Source organism: Chrysemys picta, chromosome 5, assembly GCF_011386835.1.
Source record: "Chrysemys picta bellii isolate R12L10 chromosome 5, ASM1138683v2, whole genome shotgun sequence".
Lineage (NCBI taxonomy): Eukaryota > Metazoa > Chordata > Testudines > Emydidae > Chrysemys > Chrysemys picta.
The window spans coordinates 127789535-127810371 of NC_088795.1; the positions used below are offsets into that span (position 1 = coordinate 127789535).

A 20837-nucleotide genomic window follows, 5' to 3' on the forward strand; every position below is an offset into this window, starting at 1 on the left:
GTACTGAACAGAATTGATGTGTATTTGTGACGAATGTTGGGGTGCTCTTTAATCATTAGTAATATTGTATCTGGATCTGTCACTAAGATGGTGTGTTTGGAGTACAAAGGGGTGGATATTTCATTTTAGGGATCTGTCAGGATAGCAGAGCTTATCTACCTTGGGAAAGAGAGAAATGGCCCTTTGTAATGGTCACCTAACATTTTAAACTTAAGGGTCATTAAGAGACAGTGACAAAGCGAGTAGATTTAATGCTTCTGGAGAGGGCCCAGTCCAGTCTGAACAAAAAGGAAACAGATTTAGAGGGCCACAAACACACACCCACACCGGAGGATCTGGACTTGCTAGGAGAATGTTGCTCATGTTCAGTTCCTGTAACTTAATTATCTAATTCTGTTTGTAGGAAAGTGTAGGATTAGAGGCGATTACATCTAGGAACAAGGAATACAGGTGATACCTACAGAATGGCGGACTGTATCCTGGAAAAGATTTAGGGGCTACAGAGGGCAAGCAACTGAATATGATCTTCCAGTGTGATGCTATGGCAAAAAGGGCCAATGCGATCCTTAGATGTATAAACAGATGAATAATAAATAGGAGTAGGGAGATGATTTTACCTCTCTGCATGACTGGTGAGGTACAAGAATACTGTTACAGTTCTGGGTTTCCACTTATTAAAAAGGAAGTTCCAAAATTGGAGAACATGCAGAACAAGAGCGGAAGAAAATGCTTTACAATGAGAGACTTAAAGAGCTCAATCTGTTTAGTTTATCAAAAAGAAGACTGAGAGGTTACTTGATGACAGTGTGTGAATACCTTCTTGAGGAGAAATCATCAAGGCAAATCTCAAAAGGATATAGCCTCCTTGCAAATGAGCACTACCCCAATGGACATCTGGCTAGTTCCTTAAGATGGTCTAACTGGATGTTCAGTCAATGTCCATCATTGACAATCTTATCACAGTACCAAACCTTTTGGTGACTACGTGATTGCCAACCATTTACAGGCATTCATTCTTTGGTTCTTTGCAGAGAAAATGCCAGTTACTTTAATAAAGTACTCTTTTATCCAGCAGAGTGGAATAACTAGAACCAATGAAGCCAGCTAAATTTAATTTAGAAATTAGGTATCAATGTTTAATAGTGAGGCTGATTGAACACTGGAACAATCTACTAGGGGACGTGGTAGATTCTCTAACTCTTGATGTCTTTAGATCAAGACTGGATGCCTTTCTGGAAGATATACTTTGACAAGTTATGCTTTAGTCAGGTGCAAAGTATTGGGCTCGGTACAGGAGTAACTGGGTGAAATTTAATAGCCTGAGAGATATGGCTGGTCAGACTTGGTGATCTACTAGTTCCTTCTGGCCCTGAAGTCTATGAATTAAATAAACGTGTTGTCTGTTGTGTTAAAATGTCTTTTTATCTAATGCTTTGTTCAAGCCATTAAATAAAACAGTTTTGTTTTAAGAAAGCGGTTGGTCATTTATCACTGACTGCAGGTTTCTGAAGGGAAGAAGTGTAGGTGCCCTAAAGCCAGTTCATCCTTCAGGTCGATAAGTGGTTGATATGAATGAAGTAGTGTACACAGGTTCCACACTGAGACTGGTAAGGGCAAGATCAGAAAGAGGAGAGAAATGCAGCTGTCCTGTAATTATATATGTATAATGTGATACTATTATAAACACTTTATTTTATTACATGCATCACACTATGGCACGCCTCGTCCTTGACTGCAAATAATATCCTTGTAGATGGGAGGGGAAGAATTCTTTGATTCTTTGCTGCAGGTTGTTGTGTTTAATTTAAGAATTGTATTTCAGTCACTCATAGGATAAGGTTGTTACTACAAAAGAAATACCTGTGGACAGAAGAAAAAGATGTGGTGGTGGGTTGGTGTTGCTAGTTCGGTACATACACAGAGAGAGAGAAAGCAAGAGAGATCATTTTAGTAAAGGAAATAGAAAATCATACCCACACAGCATGAATCAGTACATGTAAAAGAGATTCATCAACAATCCTGTCAGTTGCTGCTTTTACTGTGGTTTGCAATATATGGCAAACGTAATCAACGTTTTTAACCTACCTTATCAGTAATCTGCAACATTGTTCTTTGTGGTTATATGATTTAAAGGTTGGAATTGCAACTATTAGCATTTAAAACCTTAGAATTTTCCCCCTCTGCCGCCACCCCACCACCTTGCTTAAAAATGTTCTGACATTTAATCATACAATTTAAGTTGTATAGAATATAACGGTTTAGGCAAATAAAGAATTCTATTATTTTCAGCATCTGGTTGATGACTGAATGTTGGTGAATTTCCCATATTGATGGCTGTTGTCACTGAAATATTAAACCTGACTGGGGAATTCAGTTAGTACAAATGTTTCTGTAGTATACAGTGCACTAAGAAACCTGAGGGTTGACACGGGATAATTTCTCCATTTCAGCTGGTTGAGTAAACTGTCTGATGAATCCTCATATTTTGGAAGGAGCCAGCTGTTACACTAATCCTTTCATATGTTTCAGGAAAGACTGTTTTTAATATGACCTTTTTATGTATAGAATTTGTTCTTGACTTTCTTTCTGTGCCTTGAATAAGGGTCTGTTATGCAAAGGTATGATAATGCTATTCCTTGCATACAGTTGGAAAAGCTAGTCTCCATGCTTAATTCATTTCCTGAGAGGAGATGGAAAGTTCTGTATGGGTTTTTTAAATGCTTTTGGGCCTTCAGTTATCCCATCTTTGTTACTAATTGTGTATGTTTACTCTTTGATATTCCTTCACAACTGTTTACATACTGATCACTTTCTACATGTCCTGTGTATAAAGATTTTATCTCATGGACATAAAGTATGATCAGATATTGCTTGTAATCTTCTATTCTAAACACTACTCTTTGTTCATTCCAACAGTTTGTGAAACCCTGGCATTGGGGCCTGCAAATAGAGGACTCTTGTGTCTAAGAATCTCCTAGAGGAGCAAAAGGAAAAATCAAACAAAAACAAAAGCAATCACCACCACCAACATACCAAAAAAAAATTTTTTTTTTCAAAGGAAACTTAAAAGGGTTCAAAAAAGAACTAGATAAGTTCATGGAGGACAGATCTATCAATGGCTATTAGCCAAGATGGGAAGGGATACAAAACCATGTTCTGAAATGTCCCTAGCCTCTGTTTGCCAGAAGCTGGGAATGGGCAGGGGAAGGATCATTAATAATTACCTGTTCTGTTCATTTCCCTCTAAATCACCTGGCATTTGGCACTATTTGAAGACAGGATACTGGGCAAGATGGACCATTGGTCTGACCCAGTATGACCGTTCGTATGTTCTTATCTTTTATCAGCCTTCCTTCCATTTGGAACTTTTGGAACTTAGAGTCCTTTCTGTTACTCTGTTTTTTCTTTTTGAGCTTCTGCTAACTGAGTGAAAGGATATCCCTACAAAGACTCTAGAGAATAATGTTATCTGGATTGTGTTAATGCCTCAGTTTTTCTTTCTTGGATTCAGCTTTCCTAAAGAGTGTTGGCAATTTCTTTGACTGTCAGGCTTCCCAAGTATTGTATATTTGGAAAGATTCCTTTTCCACCGATTTTTGTCATCTATGTTATTCTGTAGTTAACTGAGTCATTGCAAGTGCTTAAGCAGCTATTAAGGACTTGTTGCAATTTTTAGTCCATTAATGAGAAACACATCACTGAAGTTTTTTTTTTTTTTTTTTTTAATTTTTCCAGATACCTTAATTTGAGATTCTGAACATTAAAATAGAAGTTAAATCAACATTAACTCAAGTAATTACACATTTTACAATACTTAGCAGGATACTCTTTGTACCATATGTGAGAATCACAGTGGTAAAAATTGCTGTGCAACTCAAATTACATTTAAGCAAACAGTCCTGAAACACACATTCTCATTTTAACTCACAAGAACTAACATACTTGTCAGCTAGTGGGTGATCAGTCATTGTTGTTGGTTTTTTTTTTTTTTTTTTTAACATTATGTATGTGTTGTATGGAGATTTTTTTAATGAACATAATGCATTCTCAGTTAAATGATGAAATGTAGGCGTAATCCAAGCTAAATAAAGCGACATTGAATTTACAAAGCCTCTTTACCAGATATGCTTATGATTTGGCAGTTTGCTTTTTCAGCTTCAGAGTTCAGAAGTAGTGAGTCTGTCCAGGCAAAATTAAAAACATCAAAAAGAATGTACTGTAACAACAAAAAATGAAAAAATGTGTTAGAACGAGCAGTTTCCATTCTCAAAGAGTAACCCAACTGAGTATTCCATATATTTTCTTTCCACTACTAGCCTGGTCCATCTCCTGGAAGCATGAAGTTCTTTCAAGGGCTCCTATGGGAAAATAGCTGGTGCTGCCTAACAGGGTTGCTGTACTCTTGCAACCTAATTTGGAACTGCTGGTGAAGAAGCGGTGGAAACCCCTCACACATCTCACTCTGTCTTGAAGACCGTGGATAAGAAAAACATGCTCACCAAGGCTTCCAGTGGCTCTCACCCTTTGATCAGAGCTTGGTGGCACAGGCATCCTTAGCTTGAGGGTAGACTGACCCCATTCACAGTGCTGCCTCCAGAAGCTGGAGCTGTGGTACTGAGATTATTTTGATCATATTCATCTGAATTAGACTAACTTTTTGGGGGCAGATCAATATAACCAAAATAACATCAGCTCCAGATTCTGGGGCACTACTGTGAATTTGGTCAGGCTTCCCTCAAGCCAGGGCTGCCTGAGCAACCAAGCTTATACACGTCTATGTATATAAAGAGAGAGAGTGAGAGTCGCTGCCCCCAAAGAACTTACATATACACTATATATGAAAAATAGCACCTTGTCTATTTCTCTTCTCTCTCAAAATATATGAAATTGGTAATGATACTACTCTAAGCAGCGTAAAATACTTTAAAAGAAGCACCTACTTTTAAAGAACTTTAAACATGGAAATCTGTCAAATGTAAAATACTAGCATTTATGCACATGAGGTTCATTTTACTTCCATATATTTGCATAGAAATTTGAAAATATGGTGCCTGTAAAGATTTTAATCATATTAGAAAGAAATATAGCTGTTGATATATTATTTGCTTGGAGATTTTTATCTTTAATGACTACTACATCTCTACCCCAATATAACACTGTCTTCGGGAGCCAAAAAATCTTACCGCGTTATAGGTGAAACTAGGTTATATCGAACTTGCTTTGATCCATCGGAGTGTGCAGCCCCCCCCTCCCTCCCCGGAGCGCTGCTTTACCGCGTTATATCCGAATTTGTGTTATATCAGGTCGTGTTATGTCAGGGTAGAGGTACTTTTAGTTTCTGAAGTTCCAAAGTGCCCTATAATGCACAAGTGCTGTAACTTTTAGACTGAGCATCTTATCTAAAAAATCATGTCAGACTTAGCAAAATATTGCGGTATGCAATAGTGGTTTCATAAATAAAAAATTTAAAAAAGAAATGCTATTCTGTACTTAAATATTTTTCTATGTTCCTTGTTATAGCATATCTTGTCTCCTTAGCTGCCAGCCCTCTAATATATAATCTTCCCTGAAACAATCACAGGGATTACTCTCTCGAAACGTAAAAAAAATTGTATAAAATATTTTATTCAGGGTTTGGTAATGAAGAAAGTGAGCTGCTTTGATGGCATTGTGCTCAAATCAATGCATAATGGAGGCAGGTGCTGTCCAACCTTCCTCACTTCGCTCATCAGTGGCTAATAGCCCTTAGCTAAAATAACTATTCTTAGTTCTAGAACTTTCTTGAGAAGAAACTGCCAGTCTTGTGAAGTTATGCCAAATTTGTGGAGATTTTTTTTTATATGGATCAGATGTAATCCCAAAATTAAACCAGAAATTCCCAAGCCACTATACCCGGTGAGTTGGAGACATGGGGAAATGGAGCAGATCCAATCTGCTCCCTCTAAAATCTTGTGCCTGGGGGGAAATGGCAGAAGAACCAAACTGGAAATAAGAATTACAGACTGTCATTTCTTAGTTTCCTGCCAGAGATGAGGGGAAAAAATCATCTGTTAGTCAAAATGCACAACAGTGGGTCAGAAGATCTGAGTTCTGTTCCTAGCTTTGCCACAGACTTCCTCTGTGATTGTGAGCAATTCAAATTACCAGTTTCCCAATCGGTATGATTAAAAGTCTAATACTTATAAAGTGTGGATGACATAGATATCTGCTCGGAGAGCAATACAGCAGTGCACAGACAATCCAGGAAGTTTTTTGAAAAGTGAAGGGAACAATTTCCTGGTGTAAGTTCTGGAGGAACCAACTAGAGGCAGAGCTCTTCTTAACCTGCTGCTCACAAACAGGGAAGAATTAGTAGGGGAAGCAAAAGTGGCTGGGAACCTGGGAGGCAGTGACCATGAGATGGTTGAGTTCAGGATCCTGACACAAGGAAGAAAGGAGAGCAGCAGATTACGGACCCTGGACTTCAGAAAAGCAGACTTTGACTCCCTCAGGGAACTGATGGGCAGGATCCCCTGGGAAAATAACATGAGGGGGAAAGGAGTCCAGGAGAGCTGGCTGTATTTTAAAGAATCCTTATTGAAGTTGCAGGAACAAACCATCCCGATGTGTAGAAAGAATAATAAATATGGCAGGTGACCAGCTTGGCTTAACAGTGAAATCCTTGCTGATCTTAAACACAAAAAAGAAGCTTACAAGAAGTGGAAGATTGGACAAATGACCAGGGAGGAGTATAAAAATATTGCTCAGGCATGCAGGAGTGAAATCAGGGAGGCGAAATCACACTTGGTGTTGCAGCTAGCAAGAGATGTTAAGAGTAACAAGAAGGGTTTCTTCAGGTATGTTAGCAACAAGAAGGTGGTCAAGGAAAGTGTGGACCCCTTACTGAATGAGGGAAGCAACCTAGTGACAGAGGATGTGGAAAAACTAATGTACTCAATGCTTTTTTACCTCTGTCTTCACGAACAAGATTAGCTCCCAGACTTCTGCATTGGGCAGCACAGCATGGGGAGAAGGTGACCAGCCCTCTGTGGATAAAGAAGTGGTTCAGGACTATTTAGAAAATCTGGACGAGCACAAGCCCAGGGGGGCCGGATGCGCTGCATCCGAGGGTACTAAAGGATTTGGTGGATGTGATTGCAGAGCCATTGGCCATTATCTTTGAAAACTCATGGCGATGGGGGGAGGTCTCGAATGACTGGAAAAAGGCGAATGTAGTGCCCATCTTTAAAAAAGGGAAGAAGGAGGATCCGGGGAACTACAGGCCAGTCAGTCTCACCTCAGTCCCTGGAACAAGCATGGAGCAGGTCCTCAAGGAATCAATTCTGAAGTACTTGAAGGAGAGGAAAGTGATCAGGAACAGTCAGCATGGGTTTACCAAGGGCGACTCATGCCTGACTAACCTAATTGCCTTCTATGACGAGATAACTGGCTCTGTGGATGAGGAGAAAGCAGTGGACGTGTTATTCCTTGACTTTAGCAAAGCTTTTGATATGGTCTCCCAGAGTATTCTTGCCAGTAAGTTAAAGAAGTACGAGCTGGATGAATGGACTATAAAGTGGATAGAAAGCTGGCTAGATCATCGGGCTCAACGGGTAGTGATCAATGGCTCCATATCTAGTTGGCAGCCGGTATCAAGCGGAGTGCCCCAAGGGTCGGTCCTGGAGCCAGTTTTGTTCAATAGCTTCATTAAATATCTGGAGGATGGAGTGGACTGCACCCTCAGCATGTTAGCAGATGACACTAAACTGGGAGGAGTGGTAGATTTGCTGGAGGGTAAGGATAGGATACAGAGGGACCTAGATAAATTAGAGGATTGGGCCAAAAGACATCTGATGAGGGTCAAGAAGGACAAGTGCAGAGTCCTGCACTTAGGATGGAAGAATCCGACGCACTGCTACAGACTAGGGACCGAATGGCTAGGCAGCAATTCTGCAGAAAAGGACCTAGGGATTACAGTGGACAAGAAGCTGGATATGGGTCAGCAGTGTGCCCTTGTTGCCAAGAAAGCTAACAGCATTTTGGGCTGTATAAGTAGGGGCATTGCCAGCAGACTGAGGGACATGATCATTCCCCTCTATTCAGCACTGGTGAGGCCTCATCTGGAGTACTGTGTCCAGTTTTGGGCCCCACCCTACAAGAAGGATGTGGAAAAATTGAGGAGGGCAACAAAAGTAATTATGGGGCTGGAGCACATGATTTATGAGGCGAGGCTGAGGGAACTGGGATTGTTTAGTCTGCAGAAGAGAAGAATTAGAGGGGATTTGATAGCTGCTTTCAACTACCTGAAAGAAGATTCCAAAGAGGATGGATCTAGACTGTTCTCAGGGGTACCAGATGACAGAACAAGGAGTAATGGTCTCAAGTTGCAGTGGGGGAGGTTTAGGTTGGATATTAAGAAAAACTTTTTCACTAGGATGGTGGTGAAGCACTGGAATGGGTAACCTAGGGAGGCGGTGGAATCTCCTTTCTTAGAGGTTTTTAAGGTCAGGCTTGACAAAGCCCTGGCTGGGATGATTTAGTTGGGGATTGGTCCTGCTTTGAGCAGGGGGTTGGACTAGATGACCTCCTGAGGTCCCTTCCAACCCTGATATTCTATGATTCTAAGTGAAAAGTATTAATTAATTAATTTTTATTCATAGGACTCATAGCTGGAAAATCTTTTCCCAGCCCAGCTTCTACTTCTTGATTGTACAGTGTGGTTTGGGAATAATATGGTGAAACCAATAACATCAGGGTTTTAAGGAAAGTTAATTATAAATGTTGCTCCAAGATAACATAAATGAATATGCAAGCTGCCCAAACTTTCTTTTAAATATTCACTGACAGTATTGTAAATATAAAAATCTACAAAAATGGTTGTTTATATACAATACACAATGCCCATTTATAGTAACTCAAACCTGCTACTTGAGATCACTGTTCATTCAGTGGAGGGCTCGTCAGGTCATTCATAAAGAAGGAAAGAAATCCCTCTCACCTACATACACACACACACACACACACACACACACACACACACATCTACCACCTTGTGTGGTTTTTTCAGTATAAGACTTGTTAGCCAAAGTCGAACCTGATTTTCTTAGCAGCTTCTATGTCTTTATACATGCTTCAAATATTCAGGTTCACAACTTCAGAATTATTGCTAGAAATATTAAAATAGCCTAGCTGACTAAACGACCTGAATATCCGTTTCCTTTGGTTCTTAAGGAATTAGCACATTGACAACTGTTTGGAAACATGCTTCGGTCTTATGCAGATGTTACTCCTAAAATCTATTTACGTAGACACTTTTACCGTACAGCCTGGTCTACACTTAAAATTTAGATCAACATAACTATATTCCTGAATGACACAACTATTCTGACCTACCCTTGGCATAGATGCAGTTAGGTCAATGGAAGAATGCTTCTATTGACCTAACTACCATGGCTTGAGAAGGTGGATTACCCACAGTGATTGGAAAAACCACTTTGGTTGCTGTAAGCTGCGTCTACACTATGGGGTTAGCGCAGCATAGCTGTGGCACTGTAGCTGTACTGCTGTAGGCCCTGTAGCATAGACAAGACAAAGGAGATTTTGAGTGGTGATTTCCTGAGGGATTAACAATATTGACTTGCAATATGGGAGTCAGGTGCACACTTTCTCTTTATGAGTGAGAATTTGTGAGTTAAAATGAAATGAATTATGAATTAAATTTCACTTAATTAGCCATGAATTAAAATTCATTCAGTTTATGCATTAGAATCCCAATCTTATGCTTGAGAAGTAGTTTTAATTTGTACTACAGAATATAGATTTGCAGGTATCATCATAGAGTATCTCAGAAAACTGTGTTAATGTTTATTAAAAATAAACCTGGAATAGTACATACAATTCATAGTTTAAAAATGTGTCAGTGAAGGTTTGTTGGAAAGGGTCTAAGTTTGGAGTGAGTATGTTTGTTTGCCTTCTGTGACCCACTAAACTAGTGAAGAGTGTTGAGTTATTTCATCCTCTGTATGTTTCATAGGCAGATACCAGCCAATGAGAATAGAGCTTTTTGGCACCCACCTGCTGGCTAACTTTTTCCCTTTTCCTCCACAGGGCAGTGTTGCTTCCTTCCTCTGCTGGAGTAAGTCAGGGTGAAATTGCTCTGCCATCTTTCTCTTTTGTATATTTGAACCATTTATGGCAACTTATCGTGTTTACATTATTTATCCACTGAGCTGTGATGGGTTCTACCAGAAAGAAATGCCCATAGGTGTCGCATGCAGAAAATTATTACATGTCTCTGTTACCTGCTCTTTCTAATCATGCTTGAACAAGCTGAGAATTTTCACTCTGATTTTGAGGCTTTCTCTGGCTCTTCGTGGAGCCATATATGTTGGAGATCACTTAAATGTCTCATTTCAGAAAGATGTTCAGATAACAAAGCAGTTTCCTCTGAGCAAAGGAGCTTCCAACCCACAATTAGGAACAGGGTAGATATTTTTGTACCAGAGATGGCATCCTTGTTGAATCAGACCTAATTAGCTTCTTTGAAGTGGCTGAACTCTGCCCTTTTTGCTTCCCAAGTAAATCCAAGTGAGGAGCATCATATCCTGACAGCAACTTAAAGTTCCAGTAGGGATCACAATCCCATGTCTAGGAGTCTGTCTTAGGAGTCAGCATGGCCATTAATCATGAGAAACTGCTAGCTCTTCTACCCTACTTCAAATATTACTGATCTGGATGATGGCGAGACAAAGTTCTCATCTTCTGACCCACAGTTGACTCTTCCCGACCTACTTCCAGTTGACACAATGCTGAACACATCTCTGGGACCTGGAGTAGCACCTACAGTAGGAGTTCTAATCATGTATACATTGATGGAGCTGACATGGGAGTAAACAGAATCAGAAATGTAGGGCTGGAAGGAACCCTTAGACGTCATCAAATCCAGCCCCCTACACTGAGGCAGGGCCAAATAGATCTAGACCACTGGTTTTCAATTTTTTTTTTCTATTTGCTGACCCCTGAAAAATGTCAAAAGGCAGTGTGGACTCCTTTGGAAATCTTAAACATAGTCTGCAGATACCCACAGGTTGAAAACCATTGGAAGGTATTTGTTCAACATGTTGTTAAAAATCGCCAATGATAGGGATTCCACAATCTGATTTGAGGCCTATTCCACAGCTTAAATATCTAACACGAGTTAGAAAGTCTTCCTAATATCTAACTCAAATCTGATGCAGATTAAGTGAGCATGGAGAGCAACTCATCTTTATAACAGCTCTTTTTATCAGATTTGAAGACTTGTTGGGTCGTCTTTTTTTCAAAACTAAACATACCCAGTTTTTTAATCCTTTCCTTATAGGTCAGGTTTTCTAAAGCTTTTATTTTTGTTTTTGTTGCTTTCTTCAGGATTCTCTCCAGTAATAGCACATTTTTGTAAAAGTTCTCTAATGTAGACAAGGCTACAAAGTTAAGAGAGCATAGAAGTAAAAGGCCTATTGGACTAAAGGAAGACATCTTCATAATAGCTCATGCTTGGTGAAGAAGACACAAGTAATTTGTTTTATCAGGACTAAGATTTCTGTTTACTTAAGCTAGTCTCCTGTGTTGATAAAAAGGATGGGAAAGTGAGGACATTTAAAAACTAGAGTCTGTGTAATGATTTGAACTTGAATTTTCCCTGACTGATTTATATTTTTCTCTTCTGTAGTGCTTCCATGATCTCAGTCTTTGAATCCCGTCTCTGATGGTGGTTTGTCTTTGGTAGTTGAATGGAAGGTCAGTGTTTTCATAACACAACTAAACTTGCCTGCCATTATGCTTTGTCCATTAGCTACTGTAGAATATTTGAGATTTTTTTTAAGCCTGCTATGGGGAGATGGTCTTTGATTGCCTTTAAATCCCCTTAAATGTTTTTATTTTATTAGTGTCTAAATACATTTCCCAGTGAACTTGTATTCTTGATTGGTGGTTATTCTATCCTGACAGTTAATGCAGTGGACACTGCCAAAAGATTGAAGATGTTTCTCTCTCCTTCTTTGGCAGCTTGAATAATAAAAATTCATAGGCATTTCATTTGACTTTTAAAATGTTGGCTTATAAGAGAAAGAAACAGAAAAGACATATTAGATCTTCAAGTCCATAACCAAGGCAAACTGTAGGAGTTTCCTGTCTAGCAGATTCAAATATAAAACTGCAACATCTTCTGCATCCAGTCTTTTACAGACTGAACTAACATCAAATTTAGAGAATAGACTTTAGACACTGTTATACTTTGCTCATCTGATGTTTCATGCAGCTGCTTGCAGGGATCTTTGTGGTGTATAAACAAATGTTACTAAATCACTAATGTGATGTGTGTAAAGCTGAGCATACTGATTTGCCCTGGGAAGTTTTGTACTGTTTTCCCTATAAGAGATTCTTCCTGAATATAATCAGTAGCACTGCCAAAGAAAATGAGAGAATCCAGTCTTGTCCCCTACAGTAGATTTACCAGATAGCTTTCTAGATGATGTGAGATTCTATTAATGCTTGTCCCTGATCTTTTCAAGTTTCAAATACTTACCACCAATGTCAATGATTATCTGTAGCACCTTCCTTGGGCACTGACTCAAACAGAACAGATAATTCAATTACTACTACTTAATAAGTATGTTGTGATCCATTTGCTTGACTGTGAAAATGTGCTGTGAACACCTCATGACTGATATGAATCCTCTAGATTACTGGAATTGTATCAGGTTATATGCTGCAAATACTATACATATGTCTACTAAGTAGAGCAAACCAAACTAAAGCACCAAACGTGGTAAAAAGACAATGACAGACATATTTAGAACATACTTTAAGGATGCCACCAACATGACTCCACATCAAGTGATAATGTGGACATCACCTAGGAAGAGAGAAAGAGGGCGACAGAGAGAAACATTATGCAGAATAGAGAAAAAAGCCAAATTCATCAACATGACACACACAAGTCTGAGCAGACCAGCACAAGACTGCAATAAATGTTGAAAACTGATAGCTGCCCTATGCACTTGAAGTTGAAGGAGGATAAAGAAAGAAAGAAGATACTGTTGAGCATGTTGTCTGTCAAGCTTCATGGTTTCCATCTCTTTGACAATTTTATAGCCAGAATTATACGGGATATTATGAGTGTAAATTGCTAAGGCTGTAGTATCAAGTACACTCAGGAGGATCACCACCTATCATAGTTACTGGGTGAGCTGCACCACAGAATCCTTTTTGTTCTTCTTGAGTGCACCCCTCAGTTGACAGGCCTGGTTTCCTGTACATCACTCTGAGTGGAAGCATGCGGTCCAACCACAGTTTGACTTAGGGATGCCAACCATCCAAGATTGGCCTGGAGTCTCCCGGAATTTGCATGGATCTCCCAGTGACTATTGAAAGCAAGCTGGGAGATTTTAATGGGATAATTTAAGAAAATGACATTGTCATGTTGGGGAGGGGGAGGGAGGAATCACCTGGAATAGCTTCAGTCAGAGATGGAAACCCTATGGGATCTCTTGGCGTCAGCCTGCCTGTTTCCTTTGTGGTTTTAACTATTCAATCTTTGAGTGAAAGATTGAACTATACTTTGTCTTAAAGCTGTTTTTGCGTCACTAACCAGTTACTGTCTCAGGCCTCCAGAGGAAAAGGCTACAGGTGCCAAAGTGAGTTGGGCCTCCTATTTCCCAACTGCATGGTTCAGGGAGGGAGTGGAGTAGGTGTGAACCCCTTTTCCAAGGTATTGATCCTGGAGAGTTTGAGGATTTCATTGTGAATGTTGTGACAAAAGATAATACAGTGGAGCTGTATTGTCTCCCTTTAAAGTTGCCACTGACCAGCCACAGGTGGACCCATCCAATAGCAGCATGGCAGGGGATTAACAGAACTGCCATTCCTGCAGAAAGATGCATATGTCTGCATGGAATGGGATTCCCTTTTCTATGAAGCCCCACAAATCTGCATGATTGAGATGAGTTGTGGCTTCCTGGAGTCGACATAGCTTAGGTTGACTTAGGTTGTCTTCAGTGCGCTGCGTTGACAGGAGATGCTCTTCTGTCCACTTACCTTAATCTTCTCGGGAAGCTGGAGTACTGGGGTTGACCAGAGAGCACTCTGCCATTGATTTAGTGGTTCTTCACTAGACCTGCTAAATCAATTTCAGCAGCGTCGATCTCCCTGTAGTAAAGACCAGCCCTAAGTGAAGTGCATTATCTCGGGCACGCTGTGTGTGTGTGTGTGTGTGTGTGTGTGTGTGTGTGTGTGTGAGAGACACAAATACACACACACACACTTTGGCCCCTCATGTTGGTATTACTGCAGGAAAAGGGTGTTTCTTGGGACAGCGATTAGATATTGCATCAACATAAACAGAATTTAGGTAACAGTATTTATTTTACACTATTCAAAATGCTTTCTCATATTTCAAAAAAGATGACATCACTTACCAAGAGAAAATAAAGCAAATATAGATTTTTTTTTTCTTGAATGTTAAGAGCCAAACTTTCACAGTTCTCAATCTGGTCCCTCAACGTATACCTGTGTTTGTTTGCATTGGCAAAATTGTGGGTTAAAAACAGTCAGGTGCAAATAATGGAAAATGGACATCTAAGTATCTGCTGTGTGTTAAAGACAGTGTTTAAAACTTTAACTGTATGGCATTACCATTTTCAGTGCTTGTCCGTGCATAATAGTGAAATGTTTATCCTTTCTTTTTTTGAAAACCGCTTAATACCCAGCTAGTTTTAGTCCCTTAATATATTTCTAATGTATTGTTGCATGGATTTTAAGCCCCTCATAAAAAAAGGAAGTCAAATCTATGTTTGCTGCACATGGACAAGCACTGAAGATGAATTATTAGACATGCAGTAATCTACCACTTCCACCAAAGAAAAGTCATTCCTAGTTTTCAGTATAAGCAAATGAGGAAGATGATTTTTTATTTTATTATTATTATTTTTTGCGGGGAGGGAGGGAAATGTCTAAACTTCATTCTTCCGTACAACAAATTTTAACTCAGATGCTAAAATTACCTTAAATCTATTACTGTAGTTACTTTTTCACATTGTATAAGTGACAAACTTTGCTAATGTAATAACACAATATTTGTTATATAAACACAAAATTCATGCTGCTTTTTAAGGCTTAGAAATGAAGCAGACAAACTTCTGGCTCTGCAATGTTAACTCCTATACTAGCACAACTGGTGCTTGTTAGTAATATAGTGTTTAAAGATTTACAGTGAACAATAGAAGTATAACTAGAAAATACTATATATGTAAAATGTGGCTGAATTATTCCTGTGCTGAAAATAAGCTCTTAGATTTCAAGAGGTTTTTTTAATCTTCATAAATTATTTCTTGAATTCACATCATTCACAAACTTTTATTGTAATTTAAACCAATTTTGTTTGTTTGTAAATCAGGGTAATTCAAATTAAAAAACCAAAGATTGTATTTAGCTAAAGGGAAATCTGTGTTTTGTATTAAGGATAGAAGAACACATCCAAGTCCCCCAAAAGAATCTGCCATAGGCTGCAACAATTGGTGCTCTATAAACAGTTTTTATCCTTAAAAATTTTTTTCTGTGTTTTTCTTTGATTCAAGGGGGAGTGAGGTTAACCCCGCCTTCCTGCATCTATGTCGGTCTTACTACCTCCCCGGTAGTCAGGGCTGTATGGCCCAATGGCCAGAGTCTCTCAAATCCACCTCCCTGGGTAGGATAGCGCGGCCTAGTGGCTGGAGTCCCTATAGTGTGCTCCTAAAGCAGTGGGGCCCCAGGGCCAGAGTCTCTCTCAATTCTTTTCCCCTCGTAGGATAGCGTGGCCCAGCGGCCGGAGTTCGTCTATCTCTTTTGGGGTGAGAGAGGGGTCAGTGAACTATGTCATGACAAAAAAGGGGGTACGGGTTTAGAGACCCCCAGTAGGAGAGCCCGGGCCCACTCATCTTCACCGGGCTCCGACCCAGGGCCCTGTCAGTGATGGCGTGATCTGCCACGGGTCAGCGGGGAATCCTACCGCAACACGCTGCCCTAGGAGTGGTGGGAGATACCACTCCCTTCCCTGGGTCACTTCCTATCAGTCCTCCAAACGTAGCAGTCCCTGTGGCATCAGGGTCTTCAGGTTCCTCAGCACCTGGTGCTCCCTGGGGTTCCAACAGCGCCAGTCTCTGGGCCCGCTTCCTGGCTCTTCAGCTCTCTCCTGTAAGGGTTGCAACTGCTCCTGGGCTGGAGCTTCTGCTGTGTGTCCTTCTTCACCAGCCCTGACTGAGCAGTTCTGCAGGCTTTTATGCTTAACTCCCGGTTGGAGCATGCCCAGCAGAGCCTCAGGGACGTGGCTTCCTCTGCCAGCAGGGAAGGGTTAACTCTCAGTTCCAGTGCGGGGACAGTCCACCCTGTCACAGGCACCTTAATGTTGTGTTAATTTTTGTTTTTTAATTTCCCTATTTTTATGTAATAAAGAAGTAAGAAGATGTAAGAAATGCAAAGGCATCTTTAACATAGTATTCCTTACCTGAGGAAGGCCCGTCTCAGGCCTGATTCTCTGTGCAGTGTTCCACATACTCTATGTTAAGGTTCTTGTGAAAGACTAAATAGAAAATATTCAGTACTTTAAAAATCTCAGACCTGTTTTCTAAAGATTAAACTGGATTTTTAGTTCCTTCTTTAGCAAGTTCTATAAAACAAATCAAGTGTAAGATTTGTAAACTGAGCCATTTTTAGTTGGGTAAACACAATTTCAGGTGGAATGTATTCTATTTTATTTTCACTCATAATTAAAAAAAAAAAATTGAAACGATTCTACTCAAACTTTCCAAAAACCTTTCGTTGAGTTGAGAACAAGCTCTCACTTTAGCTCCTCACGCTCACCTCTCATCTGTTTTCTGTAGGCTTTTTCTGTACTTTTGGCTGACTGAAACCAGAGCTGGAGCCAGAGTCTTTATGGAGTAGGAGCCTGGTCTGTGCCTTTCAGAAGCCAAGCTTAATGCTTAGGTCCAGAGTCCCCTCTACCTCACATTAGAATGCACCACAGTAAATTTATCATTAAAACAGCCCAAGGTCAAACAGCTCTTTAAGAAAAGTTTATTAGACAACAGAGAAAAACAGATTAAATAAAAAATATACCATATAAAAGTATTTCTAGTCTAACTCTGGGCAACAGTGTGGCTAAATTAGTTGCAGTTAGTTACAGGTTTAACTACTGTCTGTGTATCATCAGCATGATTTAATTAGTAACTACTTACATCTTCAAGCTCAGCGGTTCATGTCATTCCATCTTCAGGTTAGTTCCCACTCACCTTCTGTTAGAATCACCATCTCTCAGAAGCCCATCTCTAATCAATGTGCGCACTTCTGTGTCATCCTCCTTTCTCTCATTCGTGATTTATATACCTAACGATCTTTGACATTACTTTGAAGTGTTGTATATGACTCTTACATTACCATAGTAGGTGCATGTTTTCTATGGAGTCATAAATTCTATTCATAACATTCTGTTTATGTAGATGCAATATCTAATCTCTGTCCCTTTCCCAATATTAGAGACATTGAAGACATTATAATGTAACACATATACATGCACCATCCAATCAAGATTTGTCTTTTCAATTCCTTCAGCATTTCAAAAACTCTTTAAACCTACCTAGGTGTCAGCTCTCCTTTGCATCCCCATGGGTCAGAATAAAGTGAATTTGTATGATAATAGAACCATCTCCCCCAGGGGTCCTCAACTGTCTTTCTCTGAAGTATGCAGTGTAATTATAGCCATGTCAGTCCCAGGATATTACAGAGACAAGGTGGGTGAGATAATATCATTTATTGGACCAACTTCTGTTGGGGGGAGAGAGAGAGAGAGAGAGAGAGAGAGAGAGAGAAGCTTTCAAGTCACACAGAGCTCTTCAGATCTGAGAGAGGTACTCCCAGCGTCACAGCAAAATGCAAGGTGGAACAGATTGTTTAGCATAAGTAGTTAGCATATACTGACAGCCATAAAGCCATACTCATTGTCTGTCTTAATTTTAAAGTGATTAATTTTTGCGTTAATTCCCTGTTTACTGTAATACAAAATAAGCTTTATCAGCAGACAGAATCCAGCCCATAATACAAGCATGGAGAAATTTCAGCCCCAGCAATTTGAGAAGATGACAATATTGAATGGAACTCAGCCTTAACTATTGCTTCCACTGCCACGGAAACTATGATGAGTAACTTTATTCTTAACAAGTAATGTGACAACCGACTTTGCTTACTTTATAAAAGAGATTTTTTTTTAAAAAATGTGCCATTTACTGGTTTGAGGAAAATGTGAGTGTTTGTTTTAGTGGATCCTACCAAACAGAATAATGCTTATTCATTCCGAAACCAAACTTGAATTAAAATCAGTTTTTTTCTCTTGTCAAGTTGGAATTTAAATTCCGAAGTTAATTTAAAAAACTGTTCTAAGCCTAAAGCAGAGTTGTCAGTGTCCATTTATTAAATAGATTTTCCCTATTGAAGGCAATGCTGTGTTCAGCAGGAAATTAATGCATTGTTGGAATCAAATTTCATGTAGGTCAGCCTAACCAAGGACAGGTCAGAAGCAGTGGCAGATTTAGAGTTAGTGGGGCCTGTATGCAGCTTCATTTTCGAGGGGCCCCCCTCGAGACCCAGCCAAAAAAATAACATTTGCTCTTATCTCCCCCCGACCCCTCATTTTTTCATTCTTTTTTTCTTCCTCCTCCTCCTATATTATAAGTCATGGGACGTAAATGAAAATAACGTGAGGTACCTTGATTGGGGCAGGGGGTTGGGGTGCAGGAGGAGGTGTGGGGGTTGGGCTCTGGGAGACAGTTTGGGTGCGGGCTCTGGGCTGAGGCAAGGAGTTGGAGTGTGGGAGGGGGTGAGGGGTGTGGGCTCTCAGCTGGGGCAGGGAGTTTGGGTGCGTGAGGGGTCGGGCTCTGGGAGGGAGTTTGGGTGCGGCCTTTGGGCTGGGGCAGGGGTGCAGGAGGGGGATGGGGGGGAGAGACATTCCTCCCCCCCTCAGGGGGCACAGGGACATGCTGTCCACTTTCGGGAGTGGTGCAGAGGGAGAGAGGCAGAGCAGGTCGGGAGCCGCCTTAGCCCTGCTGCTGGCACATTTCTGCACACCCCTTAGGGGGAGGGGGGCAGTGGATCTCCGTGCACTGCCCAGGGTGGAGGCAGTGCGTGGAGCCACCTCCCCCACACCAGGGGCACACAGACATGCCAACAGCCGGCCGCTTCCAGGAACGGCGTAGGGCCACCAACCCCGGTGTGCAGGCAGCCTGCCTGAGCCCTGCTGCGCTGCCGGCTGGGACTTGGGGGCAGGTTGTCAGATGAGATTTGTCCTGCATTTTGGGGGCCTCCCTGTCGTTGGGGGCCCTGTGCCACCGAACGGTTTGTTTCATGGTAAATCCGCTCCTGGTCAGAAGATATCAGCTATTTAAGATGGTGTATAATGCGAGAGTTAGTCAGTCAGTGCTTTTTAAAAATATTTTCTTTATATTCTAAACTAATGGCTGATGTTTACCTTACCATCATCAACCTATTTGTATTTTCAAAGTATACCAAAAGCAAATAGTGAAATATATATTACAAAAAGCACTCAGAGGCCCAAATATTACTATGATGGGTGTCGTGTAAGAACCTGTATATAGAGCCCTACAAATCCTGTCTCAGATTAGAGCAATACCAATCCTACGCCACCCGGGGATGTGGCCCATAATTTTTCTGAGGCCGAACCATTTCAGATTTTCATCTTGAAATTATACATAGCTTTTACAGAGACCCAGAAGACTCACCTTGAATAATTTTTAAATATTTCTTTTGAGTGTCACATTTTTAATAAAGCTATATTACCTATATGCATGGGGAAGAGCACTAGCTTCACAAAATTCCCTCTAATTCCAAATGTTTCTTCACTGTAGATTAAAACAATTTTTTTAATGTTCAGAAGGAATGAAAAAATTTCTTGTAAGCTGTTTGGACCGGGAAAACTATTAAGTATGCAAATACTTCTTGATCAGCAGGCTTGTTTGGCATTGAAGCAGGCTGGCACTTTGGAGGCCCAGATTCAAGAATAATCTCTAGACTGTTGCCTGTCATGTTTATAGGCTTTGTGGAAATGATGGATTTGATGAGAATTGCTAGCCACGCTAGACTCTTGGCATACATTCTGCCAGGCTGTTTCTGGATTATTACTAGTTTCTGCATGGTAGCCATAGATAAGGTGCCTTGATGGCAAATAAATGTGAGAATGCAATAGTGTGAAAACAGGTAAATGGTAGGTCCTAAAATGAAGATAGACAACTGAGGACTTCTGTCAAAACTAGCTTTAAACATGGGGCTGGGAAAATTGGCAAGAGTTGTTAACCAGATGCCAGTGCAAGGCTCACATGCAAAATAATATCAATTTGATGTTTTGAACCTTGCCACTGTTCCACTTATTGTACAGTGCCATTTGAGCCTATATATGTTATTCTGTAATACCATCTTATATTTTTGTCCAATTATTTTAAAATGTTTGTTTCCAGGCTTAACAGAAGGGCAGTATATTTTAAATGCTACCCATCATGAGTGGTTTTATGTAATTTGCTGTTTTGGAGACTTGGTGCTAGATTCTGCCACCCTTACAGTTCCATAGTACCTTACTGCACAGGTTTTTGTCCCATTTATTTCAGTGGGACTATTCATGGAATAAGTTACGACTCAGCATAGGCGCTGAGTTTTACTTTTCCCTGGAGGTGCTCCACCCCCGCTCTGCCCCAAGGCCCTGCCCCCACTCCGCCCCTGCCCACTTGCACTCGCTGCTCTCCACCTCCCCCAAGCTCCTCCCTGAGCTCTGATCAGCTGTTTGGCGA

At 40.5% G+C, this 20837-nt stretch overlaps 1 protein-coding gene across 18 annotated transcripts in view; it reads left to right on the forward strand.

Moving 5' to 3' along the window:
- CTBP1 (C-terminal binding protein 1) overlaps window positions 1-20837 on the forward strand; it is a 416680-nt gene that overhangs the window by 225351 nt on the left and 170492 nt on the right. For 2 of the 18 annotated variants that reach the window (XM_065597194.1, XM_065597175.1), the window contains one exon: window positions 11687-11754. The exons of the other annotated variants lie outside the window; for them this stretch is intronic. The gene's annotated coding sequence lies outside the window, so the exon portion shown is untranslated. The remainder of the gene's footprint in view (window positions 1-11686; window positions 11755-20837) is intronic. 18 annotated transcript variants of the gene reach the window in all.